Below are 14,366 nucleotides of genomic sequence, written 5' to 3'. Positions count from 1 at the left end.
CGCTTGGACGAAACATATGTTATCTCTATTTAGTGACATGTTCATTTATATTTTTCTCTTGGGCATCGAAGACGAGCTAGCACCCTCTTCAGCTTCGGCTCTCAGCGATGAAGCTTACCGCTGCTGGGCCTTGGTAAACACGCTTGGTGATACAAATGGCGAAACCATAGATGGTCTGGGGATGTCAGCTGCTCTCCGCCGCCAACGGCTGTGTGAAAATTTTGGCCCGGTTAGCTGGAAACGCAGCCTTTCACCGATGCAATCGGTTAGACTACGATGTCGTTTTCCGCAGCGCTAAAGTGTCTCCGGGACACCACGCACGCAGCCAAGGGTCGATGAGATCAGTTTGCCGCAACGAAATTTAACTTCCCCTTAAAAAAAAAACAAATTTCTCTGGCATTAACAACAATGACTGCTGAATACGTAACAAAAATTTATCCTAAGGTCAACAGAAAATACTTTCACTCTCAGTCTACTCTTTCTTAACGACCTCATACTTCTAGTCATATCATCGCATTTGAAAACCGCAATTCTTGGGAAGCATTATATTTTTAATGTTCACGATTTATTTCTTGAAGTCCCAAAGGTGCAAATTTTTGCGCTGCTACCAATACCGAAATATATTTATAATTGCTGAAAACTGACTCTCCTTTTACCAATGTTTATTTTTCATTCTATAGAGATTCAAATCTGCCATTCTGTAAAATTGGAAAATCTAGCTTTTCCACCTGTCGCGATATTTTTCCTCTTCCCCAGCAGCGCCAAATGAAAGCGAACACCTTAACTACAATGTAGACAGAAGAACACATAATATTTTTAAGAAGAAAGCAGCGCTTCTCGAAACCTTTGTTTTTTCACTGAGATAAAAATATTTCAACAAAAAATCATTGCCGGTTTACATAGTTAACCCAATTGCTAATTAGGTGCACAAGACCTTCGGTTCAGCTGTTCTAATCCAATGTAATTCTCTCCATTCATAAATCACCGGGAGTCTTCCTACCCCTCCCGCCGCAGTGCTGCAGCAGTCAAGCGATACGCCACTGCCCTTCTTGGTTTATGGTTCTGTTTATGGGGTTTAGCGTCCCAAAGCGACTCAGGCTATGATGGACGCCGTAGTGAAGGGCTCCAGAAATTTCGACGACCTGGGGTTCTTTAACGTGCACTGGCATTGCACAGTACACGGGCCTCTAGAATTTTGCCTCTATTGATATTCGGCCGCCGCTGCCGGGATCGAACCCGCGTCTTTCGGGTCAGCAGCCGGGCATCGTAAACACTTTGCCACCGCGGCAGCTTCACTGCACTTCTATGGGTCGTGCTGCCATTTGTGGGACTTGGGTTGCTTGGAGGTTGGGTTGCGACCCAGGCTGCTCCTCCCGAGCAGCCTCTCACGATCAGAGGAGGTGCTGCCTGACAATGTCGGCAGGGTTCTAGGCATATGTGTGTTCGTGTGCGTGTGCGTGCGTGCGCGCGTGCGCGCGCGTCTGTGTGTGTGTGCGTGCGCGTGTGTGTGTGTGCCTGACAATCCTGACACTCACATCCATGCCGATGCGACAGCAAGGGAACTCAATATACCGCACTAGAGCCCAGCTCACCCAGACAAACATATGGCCTTACTTTCTTAACATATAAAGGTATCCTAAAGATAACGGCAAAGTTATTCCGGGCATCCTGGCCTATCGAGTGATCGAGTTTATTGGAAAGTTGTGAAACACACGTCCGCTCTTGATGTTTGAGAGTGCAGCGCAGAACATATGTTTGTGATCTGTTGTAATCTGTCAAAACAGGCAATAAAGACAAAAAGAGAGCATTCGTAGCGTGTTGTACGCGTGCTCGCCTCGCAATTTCAAAGATCTCCGTTCGATTATCCTTATCTCCACAGCATTTTTCGTTTGGAGGTTCCTGTATCACAACGCCGACAACGCCAATTAGGTCTATTTGATTGGCTGCTAAATTTCGTTGTACCAGGATGGCCGTGTGTGGGCGCAGGTCCGGTGTCGTTTCTTCGCTATATGCGGCGTAGCTGGTAAGTTTAAAGTCCATGCACGTTTCGTGACGGGCGATGATTTGGGGGGTATGCGGCTGGGCCTGCAGGGTGTGCTCTAAGGCTTGGCACTTTCTCTTGAAGGCCCTGCAGTTCCACTACCAAACTGTGAAGGGGGAGGGAGCCGTCACGCTTCTCGTAGGGTTCGGAGCGCTGTGCTAGCCTGACGGGTGATTTCAGAAGGCCACCTGCACGTGAGCGCGCGGTTGCACTCTCCGATGTTGTGATGATAATAGGTGCTGGGTAGTTAGAGTGGTTGGGACGGGTTGTCGATTTCAGAGGGGTTGCAGATTTCGGGGATTCGTGATCAAACTGACTGAGGAGCCAGATGCATGAACCTCGCGCCTGATTGGCGAGGTTAGATGTTCTTTGTCTGGCGAGGCTATTTCATGACTGGTCTTGGTGTTTTGGGAGATATCTAAGTGCGTAAACGAGTGAGAACTGTTGGTAGAGCGCCCTAGTAGTCCTTTAAGGTGCCCGGCATTCACACCCCAACAGAACGCCGGTCAGCGAGTTCGAGCACGGCGGGTGAGGAGAGGACCTCTTCGAAGGCCTGAAGCTCAAAAGACCACCGCCTCTTGCGACGAGCACGGCGGGTGCGAGCTGGGAAGCGGCTTCGAATCTTGACTCGTCGTAAGCCACGATGCGCAAGTTTGTGGCGCCAGGCTACAGGCAAGAGCACGGCAAACTCGTCTGCGTCTGCTGTGTCAGCAGATGGGTCACAAGGAGAATAGTGCAGCTGGCTCCAAGTGGGAAGGGGGACAGGGAATTCCCTTGACCGCAGACCATTGTTTTATAGTAGGGTCCGGTACTACACGCGCTATCGAGGCTTTCGCGGTGTCTGGACAGGAAAGAGTAACGAATACAATGGTCAAGGAATGACTAACGTGAGCAGTGACTTCATTCGTCACGCTTCATCAGCTGGAGGGAAGGTCAGACGGACGTGACCCCGAAGGGCACGGGGGCAATATTAATCATTGAGCACAAAAAAGAGCTTATGCTTGTCGTTTTCTTTTCTGTGAGCGTTTTGAAGGAGTTCGTTGCATGGCTTGAACACGTGATGAGAAGCTACAACTGAGTGAAAGTTTCTGCTAGGTCCTGGAGAGTAAATTGTTAGGACCAATAGCTTTCTTTTTAGTTGTATTTACGATTTTGCCTTAGGAAGAAAAGCAGGCAACAGGGAAAGGTACAGTTAGTTCATTTTGCCAAGTGCTTAGATCAGTCACATGTGTAGTGAGCTGTCATGGTAAGTGATGTTTTGCCAGTTAGTGATAACCGGCAATACAATGTAAAACACAATTTTTCTGTTGAGGGCGTCTGAGGTGCGCTTTTGCACAGGACTGTTTTAAGATTGTTAGCCGACAGTGTACATAGACTCTAACGGAAGGAAGCCGACAGAGCATAGCGTAAGGGCACGTAGCTTGAATAACAAGATGTAGAATTATATCTGCTCGTTTCCAGGTAGTGTCTCAATTTCGATATAGCAGGCTTTTCGACATCATTTCCTCGGAAATATCGTGTAAGGAAAAACTGAGAAAGCTCTTGGACTGACGGAAATTCTCTTAGTTGACAGGGGATATTAGGGTGATCTCAGTTTTTCCTTGGTCATCGAAGTTCTAGTTGTGGGACAAGGCTTTGAGAGACCGCGCATAAATCGTGCTACGTGGCGGTTTGACTCCTGCGGTTATGAGGTTGCCTGTAGTATCGCTTTATGGCCTCGATTATTGTTGTCAACTGCAAAATTTTGACTTCAATTTTATGCTTACAACGCATTTTACCGCATAACACAATGGCGGATCTCGGTTGAATTTAGAGCACTGCAGTGGGGAGTGACACTATGTTGAGTGATTGGTTTCGACTAGTGCCTCCATTGTGCGAGGTTTAGCACTCTGTTGTGTGCTCGCAGAGAAAATCAAGACAGGCATCAAACTCTACAACCCAAGCCCATCTGTCCTCGGCAAGTCATTGGGACCACTGTCTGATCGACATTATCCTGGCTGCGGAGGAGCTGTTAAGAACGGCGTCAGCAGGAAGAAGCCAGCACGCACGTTTCACCTGGGTGGTTCCGAGAAACCCCTGTCGACTCGACGACGTTTGCCTCAAGGCGTGCCGAATTGGCCGCGAGGCGTAGCCAAAGAGCTTTGCTGCGTCTCCGTGCGGGACCCAAAAGAAGAACTGCACACAAAAGCGCCCAATTCTCCGGAGTCGGCTCAGGTGCGGGTGGACATCGAGCAGGTGGACGTTACCTCTCCCAATTCGCAGCGACCATGGCGGAAGTCAACGACCCTCGTTACGGTGGCTCTTCTTCGTACCGAGCACCGCGGCGGGCTGGCGGGGGACTTCCGCAACCTTCGCGGACGTCCCCAGGACAAAGGACTATTTCCGCCTTTTTCATGACCTCGCATTCCACGCCTTTCGCAACGGATGTCATCTGACGGATAAGTGTCGCCAGTCCTAGGGAGCCATCGGCAGATCCGAGAACGTAGCCTGCAGCAGTCGACTTTACACCGGGGGCATCCTCCTTTCCCAGGCTCAAGACGTGAAGGGGGCGTGTACACAAATGCCGGAGTGTGAGTTTGTGCCCACGAGTTAAAGTTACAGGCCACTCCCATCCTGGCGACAGCATCCGCGACATAGGCTAATTGGAGAAGAAGGACGCTAAAATACTCGGCGACGAATGCAGGCGAAGACCCACTTTTGATCCTGACTCATGTATAAATGTGCATAAATTCAGACTTCTTTCGCCACCTTCGAACTCCTTCGCTCACCGGCAATCCTCTCCTGGTGGTGGGAACGGGCGTCGTGCTGACCGTGGTTCCGTCGACCCGCGATCCCGAATATCGCCCTCAACAACACTATAATACAATGTGGTTAAGTCAATGCTGCTTGCTGTTTGATGAGAATAAGACACAATTACAACTGATTTGGCATTGATGCTTAAAACCAGTGCCGCGTACCCTATCATATCGTATTATGTCAGCCGCGCTTGTGGGCAGTCGCAATAACGCTTCTGCTCCTTTGAGGTGTCATGTTCAACCGTTATCAAAACGCGAGAAAAACTTGATATCGTGATCCAAACTACCGTTATATTTTTCACTAACTTTTCCAATAAGTTATATTTTCCGGTTCTCATTGGAATCAATGGTCTAGGTACATTTTGTTCCAATTGATATGAAGTCTTGAGATTCACCTGGTCAGATAGAAAATACTTAGAAGGGAATGGACAAGCCTTATGATGTGCTTCACTGTGTCTTCATATTATTCCGCTTATGCGCACGAAGATAACATCCTAGTTCAATTGCGGTCACGTTTGTGCAGAAAATAATTACGGCGTATATTTGTGTTTCGGTTTGAGTTCAATAACATTTTAGTTCTCAGTACAGAAAACTAAAGGCCGGGAACAAAAGGTACGAAACAGGTACCTGGCTGGGTTCCCTGACCCCATAACAAAGCTGATAGCGATGCATTCCGAATAAACAAATCATAAACTAACGAAGAAACACAAACAAAGCACTTTGAACGAGAACAATTTAACATGATGTTTGAAGTTGTGCACAACACTCGTGCCAATATTTAAACAAAATATAAACTCTTTGAGCAAAACCCTGTGCAGAAACCATCAGAAAAATACAGAATCCATCAGGAGAGACACTTATAATCAATAATGTACAACAAATAAGTATGGCGAACATAAATCAAATATAGTTCATTCCACTCAAAAGAAGTCATTACAGAAAAGTCACTCGAAACGAAAGTACACATTGTAGAAATTCACAAAGACTGGGAGCTCAAATACAAGTACACAATTAACATTTCGTGCAAAAATCTTTTTATTGTATTAACAGAAGGATAATTGATAGCTTCAGCTAACACCGCGTTCTCGTTTAAAGCGTTAGGAATAAGGTATTTCATACTTTGTAATCCATAATTTGCCCGTACACGTGGTAATATGTAATTTATTTTCCTGAATTAAAAGCTGTCATTTTTCATGAGATACTTATTATCAAAGCTGTGAGAATTTTGTTTCCTTTTGGTGTATATGTAGAGTGCAGGTTTGTATAAATAGAGCTGTTGAAGATAAAAAATTCCATGTTTCTTGAAAAAAGGCCTTGTGCTCTCATTATAATTTAAGCATTCCAGAGCCCTAATGGCTCCCTTTTGCATCATTGTTAACATTTGCAAGTTACCTTCGAGTTGTTTTCCCCCAGATCAAAAGACTGTAAGTTAAGTGGGATTGGACGATTGCATATTATGTATTTATTGTGTACCTAGTTGGAATCAGGTTTTTCACCCTCCATAATGCTCCAACTAGTTTCGACATTTTTAATTTCAAATGATGTACATGTTCATTCTAGCTCAGAAACTCTTCAAAGTGGACACCGAGGAATTCAATGCTTTTTGTTTGTGGCAGACTTTCAGTGTGGAAGGTGAGATTAATCTCGGAGTCAATAGGTGTGTTTCTCGCTCTGAATAAGATATATTTTCTTTTCTTGATGTTTAACCGCAAATCTTTGCTAATAAGGTTTGGTTTATTGGTGTTTAACGTCCCAAAGCAACTGTGCTATGAGGGACGCCGTAGTGAAGGGCTCTGGAAATTTCGACCACCTGGGGTTCTTAACGTGCACTGACATCGCACAGCACACGGGCCTCTAGAATTTCGCCTCCATAGAAATTCAGCCAGCGTGGCCGGGATCGAACCTGCATCTTTCGGGCCAGCAGCCGAGCGCCCTAACCACTGAGCCACCGCGGCGGGCTTTACTAATATGCCACTTCGATAAGTTACATAGCGGAGTGTTGGCTGCGTCTTCTATTTCTTTCAATTTTGATCCGGAAAAAAAAGCATTTGTATCATCAGCATACAAGAGTATGTCTTGGGTGAAAGGAATATTTTCAATATGATTAATATAGAAAAAAAAGAGAAGTGGACCTAAAATTGACCCTTGTGGTACACCCTTATTTATAGTCCTCAATTCGGACACAAAATCGCCCAGTTTAACGAACTGTTTTCGACTACTTAAGTAGCTTTGAATTAAGTTATTGGCATGTGCCCGAATTCCATGAGCATTTAGTTTTTCGATTAGTATGTGATGGTTTACGGAATCAAATGCTTTTCTTAAGTCGAGGAAGATACCAACTGTAAACAGCTTTTGTTCGATATTCTCGATTATCTTCTCTTTAATCTGAATTAGTGCTGTTTCAGTCGACTTACTTTTGGAAAAGCCGAACTGTTTAGGAGAGATTAAGTGAAAAATCAGTTGCATATGCACAAAGTCGTTTTTGTAAAGGCATTCCAATATTTTCGCAAAAGCACTTAATAGCGATATGGGGCGGTAGTGGTTAAGATCGTCTTTTGAGTCGCCTTTATGTATCACTGTTACCCGTGCGATTTTAAGCTCATGTGGAAAACGTCCAGAGCGCAGGATACTATTGTATATATGTGCAAGCGGGAAGGCTAGAGTTGAGGCTACTGACTTAATTTGCACTGGCTTAATATCGTCAGGACCTAAAGCACTATTGCTTTTTAAAGAATCAATAACTTGTTTGATCTCGACGTCATCAGTAGGGTGTAAGAAAAGTATGCCTTGTGTACAAGTATTAATGTAAGTTATTGGATATAAATCTGATCTATCCCGCATCTGGTCCATCGCAACTGTCAAAAAATGTCTATTAGATCTTTCACAAAGTTCAACACCAGACAGTGTTTCACCCTGCGTGTTTAACTCCGAGAGACAAGTGAATTCAGGTGTCATATTGGTGACTTCTTTGTAGACCTTCCAAAATGTTTGAGGTTGATCCGCGCTGTGAAATTTACGGTTGTAATACTCACGTTTAGCTTCACTTAGCTCTTCATTAACTTTGTTGCGATATATTTTAAACTCCTTAAATTTTAATTCATCTTGGTGTTTCAGCCAGTCTTCAAACAATTTATTTCTTTGTTTGATCTTACCATACAGCGCGGGGCACATCCATGGCTTTCGAGCCCTTTTGTGTTTTTGCCAAAAATACACTGGGAACGCCTTTGAGTAGAGCTTTTTGATCTTAGAGTAGAATAGATTGAAACTAATGTTTGAATCTTGCTCGTTAATAATCTGAGACCAGTCGACCTCCTGAACTAATTCTCTGAAAGCTTGCAAGGTATCGTTATTAATCTTTCTCGTTTTAAATTGTGTTTCATTAACTTTCTCAGACGAAAGATGTTCTAAAATACAAAAAAATAGCCAGGTGATCACTAATATCTGCCGCAAGGACCCCAGAAACAATTCAGCCTGAAACAAGACTAGTGAAGCAGATATCAATCAGTTTACGATGTTGCAGTAACACGTGTGGCACTGCCTATACGATTTTCATAGCCATAACAAAGCCTCATAGTATAGAATTCATTTTGTACACTACTAACGCTTTGCAGATCAATGTTACTATCTCCAACAGCTATTTAAAACCGACCAGAAACTGACAACTGCGTTAATACTCCATCAAAGTATTCAAAAAATCCTTTGTTTTCAGGTCTATATACAACAATATAAGGAGGTCTATATATATAAGGAGGTCTATATACAACAATAATAACGTTATCTCTACAGTCTGCTGTCAGTACTTCAAAATAATTGGTCATCACACAAAAGTCACGCAGTAAACTGCAATTTAAACCAACTTTTGTATATAAAGAAACCCCACCACCTCTCTTTGCAGAGCGAAATAAACCCATGTGGTTGTAACCGTCAAAATGATAAACATCAGAATAATTCATATACCAAGTTTCCGTGAAGCAAAGTACATCAAATACAATGCTAGTTGGTCTTGCTTATTTCGGAGACTGCGGGTGTTTAAGTGAAACAAAGATAGTGATCTACGCACCCAGGCCTTCTTCGAAATGTTTTCCTTAAAGCTATTAGAATCACACATCTTTCCATTCATGGCGTTAGATCAAGTTACACAACGTGTACATGGAATGAAAACATGTGATCGGTACAGCCGTTTAACCGCCCGGCGAGAAACCACCATTTTCTTGCCCTCCAGATTTATCACTTTATTGTGCGATAGGCGAGCTCGGTGTCACGCGATCCACATCGGCCACCGACTTGATATGCGAGACTTGATATGCAAGACTTGATATGCAAGACTTGATATGCAAGACTTGATATGCCTCGGCTCCACGGGCCAAATCCTTTCCATTGCTTGGCCACACAAATTTCCATTCCACATCTTTTTTGCGGGAGTTAGCAGCCCCGAGCAGCTGCTTGTTTTTCCGCGTCAAGTGTTCATTTATATACACCGGTTTAGCTGTCCCTTCGAAACCGAGCTTTTCAGTCGTTAGCCGTGTCTTCCTTGCTTTGGACAAAACCGCATTACGCTTAGTTGTGCGCGTGAAACGGACAGTTATATTCTTTGCCCTTGAGTTTGGTACATCAACTCTGTGACAGATATCAATGTCAGTGTCATCGATTACCTCATCCAGCTTTTCACCAATTTCCTTGACGACTGATATCTCATCACAACTCCCAGGCAAACCCATGATTTCGAGATTATTGAGCCGGTTTTACCGCTCAGTTTCATCCAGCTTATCCCGCAGTTAACTGTTTTCCTGTTCAAGCATCTGGTTTTTCTCAAGAAGCTTTTTAATGTCTAGCTTCAGCTCTTTTACATCTTTTTGAATTTCTGTGACACCGTCACACGCATCCGAGCAAATCTTCACGCCTTCTTTCAGAGACCGCATTTCAGCTCGCATCTCTCTTCGAAATTCATCCAGTTGTTTAGCAATGTCTTTACCATCTTTTGTCATCACTGCAACCGTTGGCACTAAAATAGCAAATATAGCACAATATCACTTGCTGTGTTCGGCAGCGGTGCACAAATGAAGGATGGAAATGAAATTCAAAATATAACTCACCTGCAAAAGCAAGCGTAACAAAAGTTGTCTCTTATTCCGAGCGCACCGCCACCGAACTGAAGTGACTGCAGGCACTTTTCCACATTTATAGTGGGCGTCGTCCCAATTCGCGCAGTGGGCGAGATGTCCGGTCCTTATTAGTCGGCGATACGCAGGTCTTGTACGCAGCTGTCTTGAGATGGAAGCAACGCCGTCATCGAAGAAAGCAGATGCAGGCGGACAGAAGGCTGAAAAAGCAAGCGTAAAAAAAAGTTGAGTCCCTTATTCCGAGAGCACTGCCACCGAACTCCTCTGTGTCCTGGTTGTTGTGCTGCACTGTCTCTGTGGCCTCGTGAGCGAACCGGGGTTTTCTCGAGGACCGCAGCTCCAACTTTGCAACCTGTCGGACAAGCTGTAAGATAGAAAACAAAGTAGTACTGAAAGTTGGGTTAAAGGTAGGGAGTGTATTTTTTTTATTTTTTTTTTCAAATGAGGCTAACTGAGTGGAAAGTTTTTCGAAAGTTTTTTCTCGTTTTATTTACGAAAAATTCATGAGAACTGGCTAAAAGTTAAGATTCTACTGGACGCCGTAGTCAATGCTTTTATTCCCCTAAAAACTTTTCACTCTAATCAACTCAATCCCTGGTTTACCAAACTCCTAAAAGGTTTGAAAATAAAAACAAGCGTCTATTCCGCTCGGAAAGATCTCATGGGTCGCATAGCGCATGGGCGAAATACTGCACTGTAGAAAAATCATATCAAATTACTATCCATGACGCGAAGAACACCTTTGTTTTATCAATACCTTACTAATATGCTCACTGATAACGCCAGGATGGTCTCGGGAGCCGCTACCTCTCATCATGAGCACGCAGTTACCCTCAAAGATGAATCTGGCGCATTTATAACCGACTCTGAGTGGGCTACTTCATTCAACGCAGCATTCTCATCCGTCTTTACTAATGAAACAGAAATACATTTTCCTGCGCCTATTTTATTCCCAGAGCATGCTATGCCGGAAATCGCATTTTCCTCAGCGGGGTTTGGGTCCTTAATACAAAATACCAAAATTTCATCTTCATTCGGTGTAGACAAATTGAACCCAAAATCTATACTGAGCACTAGGGATATTTGTACCGAGTTTTTGTGCTTATTTTTTACACAGCCGTTCTACTCAGGACAGCTACCAGACGATTGAAGAACTGGAAAGGTCCTTTCAGCTACAAATCAGGTAACAAAGATTCACCGTTAAATTGCTGTCCCATTCTCCTTACTAGCGAACCCTGCAAAATCACGCGACACGTCATCTATACAAATATCATAAACTTCCTCGACTGGTTCAAATTTTTCAACCTTGACAACACGGTTTTCGGATGGGTCTTTTGTCAAACGCAGCTAAAAGTATTTATTCATGATTTACATGCTAATGTCAACTATAACCTACAGGCCAAGGTCATCTTTGCGGATTTTGCAAAAGCATTTGACAAGGTACTTCATCAGCGCTTACTCCTACAACATTGCCGTTTAAACAAGCCCCGCGATATACTAAATGGATAGCCAAATTTCTGACATCAGGCGTCCCTCAAGGTTCTGCCGTAGGCCCGCTCCTTTTACCAAATTGTATTAGTGACTTACCGACCCACGTGTGCTCTAATATTCGCATGTTCGCTGATGACTACGTTGTTTATCGCACAGTTACTAACGCCTTCGCCAATACACACCTTCAAGATGACCTAAACCACATGCAGGTATGGTGCCACCGCTGGCTAATGGAACTTAACCCTCATAAATATAAACGTTTGTTCTTCCGCCGCTCCCGTAAGCAGCTTGATTTTCCATACGTAGTCGCTAACGTACCTTTCCAGTCCGTTTCATCATTTCATCAGTTAAGCGACAAGCTTAGTCATGGGCCGCACATATTGCTAACATTATTGCTTCTGCAAACAAAACACTTGGGATTTTATAAAACCAATTTTGCCACGCCACACACAAGGTAAAATTAATAGCATATTTATCTGTTCGCAATTCAAAGTTAGAATATCTATCATCCATTACAAACCCTCAAGTTTACCTTATCAATGCGACGAATGTCTCCAAAACAGAGCGGGCAGATTCATTTATTAACACATCAGTGTGACATATTTAAAGAGGAATCCACTTTATTGACTCTTTTGCTTCGTCGTCGCATTTCTAGCCTCTGCTTATTCGAATAAATTTTACCACAGTTCACTGCACTGCGCACCCTACATCTACCCGCCAGTTTGCATATCTCACCATATTCTTCTTCCTTTCCATGTGCTTCGCCTACGTGCCCGTGCTGTTACCTGTGCCGGTTTTTTTTTTTTTGATACCCTGTTTCAGTAGACCGCTACGGCCTCTCCTACGACATCGCTACCTTCACGTGCCCATCCACATTCACGAAGCTGTTACCGATCACTTCTTAACGCTTGTTCAAATTCATTTTTTGCACCCGCCCCTTGTGAATACCCTCAGTGGGCCTTTAAGGTATTAAATTGAAACTAAATGAAATGTCCGACAGGGAAGTAAAGGCATGACTAAATGCCCAACATGGGCTGCGTTGCTGTACGCTTGCTCGACAGAACAGCTGCACATGTTCGTCCCTCACGTCTTGATGTCTCAGTGCAGTAGCAGCAATCTTCGTATGGGCGAACTAACTGCCTTCGAAACATCGGTGCTGACGAAATTATTTTGTACTTTGATGGCGAGGCCTCCCGGCTTCATGAATGGCCGCCTAAACCCAGAAGATGCACGAAGATTTAAGCTAAAAATAGAAACAAAGCAAACAATTGTATCTTTGTAGGAAAGTATATAATATAGAACTCAATAGTTTTACCATTTTAGTTGTTTTTTGTGGTTTGGTTTTTATCTTGTTTATGATGACTTCACTGTGTGTCAGCTGTGATCTAGAACCCCTACCTCACTGGGCAAGCGCTTGTCATCAAGCATTGTTTATAAAATGGGGCCGCGCAAATAAGCCAGCATTTGAATTCTCGATCAAACCGCGAATGAAACCGTCGGTTTGAAACCAATATTACTGAGATGGTGGTTACTGCATGGCAGGGAACAAATTGGATGCAGTCGGTAAAAAGGAAAGCTCTAAAAACTCGCTCTATGTTTGCCTTTATCCGCTCTGTATAACATGGCAGCTGCAACTAATATTTCGAGGCTGGTGGTTACTTGATGGAAAGGAACAAGTTGCATGCAGTCGGTAAAAGGAAAAGCATAAAAACTCACTCTATGATTGCCTTTATCCGCTCTGTGTAATATGCCGCCTACAACCGGTATTTCGGGGCTGGCAGTTACTGGATGGCAGGGAGTAAACTGCATGCAGTCGGTAAAAAGGAAAACTAAAAACTCGCTCTATGCTTGCCTTTTCCGGTCTGTGTAATATGCCACCTGCAATCAATATTTCGGGGCTGGTGGTTACTGGACGGAAAGGAATGAATTGCATGCAGTCGGTTAAAAGAAAAACTCTAAAAACTAGCTCTACGATTGCCTTTATCCGCTCTGTGTAATATGCCACCTGCAACCAATATTTCGGGGATGGTGGCTACTGAACGGAAAGGAATGAATTGCATGCAGTCGGTTAAAAGAAAAACTCTAAAAACTCGCCCTATGCTTGCCTTTAACCGCTGTGTGTAATATGCCACCTGTAACCAATATTTCGGGGCTGGTGGTTACTGGATGGCAGGGAATAAACTGCATGCAGTCGGTAAAAAGGAAAACTCTAAAAACTAGCTCTACGATTGCCTTTATCCGCTCTGTATAATATGCCACCTGGCGTACCTGCATCTGCAAGGTCACTTATCCGGAGCCAAAGAGCACAGATTGTGACAGCACGTGTGTGAGGCTGGAGCTAGCTTGTCTGGTTGCTGCAAGTTTCATTCGTTCGCACACGCACTGTGCACTAGATCGCAGCAAAAAAGCAAGCGTTTGCTAGCCGCGTCTAATACAAACTCAGAGTGGTACTCGCATAGCCGCCAGTGTGTGTGTAAAAGGATGTAACTGTTTTACTTCAACGAATATTTTCGGTTTTCAGGCAGAACGACTTTGCCTTTTGGCTCAACATTCAAATATTTTCGCGTTGCTTTGTATTCGCTTTATTTGAAAAACTATGTAAAAACAACTATGGCAAAACTAATTTTTCAACAGTAAGCAGGCAAAGAAGTTCGCTTGTTAAGCGCGCAGTCGTACTCTAGTGGCACCTGTCGAAGTTGTGCGCGCAAAACAGTGAGAATAATAGCTTCTCTGATGCTCGCGAGCTTTGGAGCGATGAGGATGACAAATTAGCCGCACACCACGGAACAAAAGAGAACCACATGGCCGCTACATTTTTTACGCAAACGGTTTCTAGCCGCTCGCCCTCATCTCCTATTCAGCCATAATGTAATCATTCATAAACTTGAGCGCACTCTTCTGGGGAACAACTCGCAGACA

Source organism: Amblyomma mixtum, chromosome 10 (genome assembly GCF_055824585.1).
Source record: "Amblyomma mixtum isolate Tamu chromosome 10, ASM5582458v1, whole genome shotgun sequence".
In the NCBI taxonomy this organism is placed as follows: Eukaryota; Metazoa; Arthropoda; class Arachnida; order Ixodida; family Ixodidae; genus Amblyomma; species Amblyomma mixtum.
The sequence above is the reverse complement of the archived record's forward strand: the minus strand, read 5'-3'. Positions refer to the sequence as shown.